This window comes from Aulostomus chinensis, chromosome 13, assembly GCF_037954235.1.
Source record: "Aulostomus chinensis isolate RoL2024-O1b breed Wild chromosome 13, RoL_Achi_v1.0, whole genome shotgun sequence".
Classification (NCBI taxonomy): Eukaryota; Metazoa; Chordata; class Actinopteri; order Syngnathiformes; family Aulostomidae; genus Aulostomus; species Aulostomus chinensis.
Genome location: NC_141332.1, coordinates 3,175,223 through 3,178,465, shown reverse-complemented (window position 1 = coordinate 3,178,465; position 3,243 = coordinate 3,175,223). Strand labels below are relative to the sequence as shown.

At 40.4% G+C, this 3,243-nt stretch overlaps 1 long non-coding RNA gene across 1 annotated transcript; it reads right to left on the bottom strand.

Moving 5' to 3' along the window:
- Nucleotides 1–444: 444 nt before the first annotated feature.
- Nucleotides 445–2,191, bottom strand: LOC147250487 (uncharacterized). The gene is made up of 3 exons (XR_015119092.1): nt 2,055–2,191; nt 1,431–1,643; nt 445–742 (listed from the first exon to the last, which is right to left on the bottom strand). It is a non-coding gene; the product is annotated as an uncharacterized LOC147250487 (long non-coding RNA).
- Nucleotides 2,192–3,243: the final 1,052 nt, after the last annotated feature.

The window sequence follows — 3,243 nt, the reverse complement described above, 5'->3', positions numbered from 1 at the left end:
GGGCACATCCAAACAGCTTTTTATACTTCCTCCTCACGCTTTACCATCTACAGTCCCCGCTTTTGTTTGACCAGGAGTAACTGATGTCATAAACACCTTTGATATTATAAAGGGTTTATTTTCAAATGGGCTGTGTACACCCGGATAAAACTTTAGCAGATTGCAAGGCAAATTTACTTGTGTTGACACGACAAGGATTTTGTGTAGAAGTGTCCATTTAGTAATGAAGGAAGTTCGCTGAATCTGAATGTGGTATATACGTTTGTCTTTTATGAACATTAAAGTGGTGAACTCAGGCTGGACAACCATCATCATCCTCATCATCATCATCATCATCAGCTGCAGCAGCAAATGTTACAGATGTTCCTTGCTTTCCTCTGTGTTTACTTCCCATCAGGTTTGACCTCCTCCTTTCTGGCTTGCAGAGAAACAAGAGTGATAGAAGAAGAGTGGTGTGAGCTGGCCACAGACTGTCTGGTCAGACTGGCATGGGCACCAATTTAAAATTGCCTCTGCTTCTTTCTCCTTTTGTGCCTTCCAGTGTGAGTAAACTAATGCAGCAGAATCAGAGATGTTCAACATCTGCAGGACACAATCACTTGCAGGTCAGGCATCCTCAAACATCCACCGCGTCAGCAACACAGTCATGTCCATTCACTTGGAGCTGACTGGTCTCAGTGGGCTGAAGCTTAACGTTGGTTGTAGAATCATCAGTTATGTTAAAGGTTGTTCTTGGTTATTCCTGGGTTTATGAAAACCGCAAACCGACGTGAGCTTCATGAACTGCAAATTTATTACAATAGTTTACTGAAGAACACATGCAAGCTATTATTCAAGTTGGTAGAATTAGAAGTGCAAAAATATTACAAAAACACTCCATGCAGGGGATTTACATGAACGGGTGAATAAGGCGACACCATAAAGTGTTTGAATAGCAAGGGTAGAGGAGGTTTTACATAAATGAAACTCCCTGCCAGGTTTTCATTATGCATGACTGTGCATCTACTTAAAGTGGGTTCCTGCCTCGGTGTTAGGACCTCTGCTTTGTTTCTTCTGCCTGTGGTCAGTAATTTGGTTGTATTCTAGTCCTGTTAATTATCTACTTCTTGTCAGCTCCTTGGAGTCATGCCTGATTAGGCTTGCCAGTTTTGTTCGGAAGATTTATTATCTTTTCCCTTTATTATCTTTTTCATTACTTTTTTTTCAACTGGATTCTACTTCGGAGCTGCTGTTCTTTTTTTTTCTAAACGAGTTCTTTAGATCCTGCCATCCGGCTGATTTCCATGCTCAGGTCCACCTCTCTGTGCTCCATACAACAGCAGGAACTGAATCTAAACCCAGCAAGCAATCGCCGATCAGCTCCAGCTATTCCTGGCTAATTCTTACTGGCAATACATTCATCATAACTGAAAGAACAGGAAAAAGTTTACCTGCATGAATTGTCTCAGGATCAGAGAGATCATTCAGTATCCCTCCATTCATCCCTCAGTACCGTAGATGTGTCTAATCACAGCTGTAAGCTGATATGCAGCTGATGAGCAAAGCCAGGTGATACAGGATGAGAGCAAACTATGTGTCTTCCATCTCCTCTGTCTCCTCCTCCTCACTGCTTCGTCTTAATCCTCTTAGCATTCAACTGGCTGCTGTAGGGCGACAAGACATCAATAAGCAGGGAGAAAATGCAAAGCAGATCCGATATAACAGATGCCAGAGGACCCGCGTTCAAAACACAGCAAATGTTTCAATTAAAAAGTCAACAGGATTCATCTGGAAGCCATTAAACGGATAAAAGTATGTGATCAATACAGGAGACAATTGATTCTCTCTTTTCTCTCGACACACTCAAAAAGAGAGGATGAATGTTCATGACTACAGTGGCTTCCCCCCAGGGGAATATGGAATTCTATTTCCAGCATCTGTTGCTAAAAGATGGAGGCTCTCCACCTGGTTGTTATTTTTCCTGTGATAATTCTGTATTTTCCAAGTATGCAACAATTTCTTAGCACTGGGGAAAAACAGGAAGAGATAAGAATAACAATTAACTCTCTCACAACCTTTTGTCCCAGAAGAATGAACAGATCTTCTATAAGTGAATGGCTTATAAGTTTTAGATCTCTCAAAGCAGTGGGAGTCCTTTCATTCAACCCTCCCCCCATGCTTCTCAACTCCACACAAGAGTGAAGGAGTTCACTCTTGACCTTGGAAACAGAATCCCACGCCAAGGGTCTACTGCCACTCAGATCTCCACAACAGTGGACCTTGAGTTTATACTTTTTTGGTTCAGTTAAATAACAACACTTGCTCTGAGAGGACGATCGTTCAGTCACTGAATTCTTAACACTGAATTCACAACACCGCATCATAATTTCTAACCTTTTATAACTGGCAATATGACTCAACCTGTCGTAAAGAAGATGATTAAATGTCAAGGTTTTGGAAGGTTTGGACCAATATGATCTCACAGAATCACATGAAGTGATGACAAACTCTTCAAACACATGACTCTCTTCCCCCCCAACTGATCAAAGCAGACAGCCGTTTCCACTGAGCCTGGATCTGCTCCATGTTCCTGCCTGGAAAGGAAAGTTTTCATTGCTACTGTTGCAAGATATGTTTGCTCATGTTGAACTGTTGGGTGTAAATTAATTGAAAGACTGTGGTGCTGCACCTGCTCTAGATGTAAAGTACAGACAACTTTGTTGTGCTTTGGCGCGACACAAATACAATTGACTTGAAATTATGTGGCAACATTTGGTTTGTTTCATGGTGGGTGAACCGATTCCCTGGTTCAACACGGTCCCGGTCTTCACATCATGCCTCCCCAAACATATAAGATTATAACTAATACAAAAATATAACAAAAAATGTCTCTATTGTACTTTGAACCAGTACTAAAGATGACCATTGTTGTACTGCAAATCAGATACTTACTCTATTGATCTCCATGGGGAAATTCCAGCTCAGCAGAGACAAATAGATACACACATACATGCCAAGAACCTTAGAGATATGGACAATAGAAGGCAAGGTGTATTCATCTATCTATCTATCTATCTATCTATCTATCTATCTATCATCTATCTATCTATCTATCTATCATCTATCTATCTATCTATCTATCTATCTATCTATCTATCATCTATCTATCTATCTATCTATCTATCATCTATCTATCTATCATCTATCATCTATCTATCTATCTATCTATCATCTATCTATCTATCTATCTATCTATCTATCTAT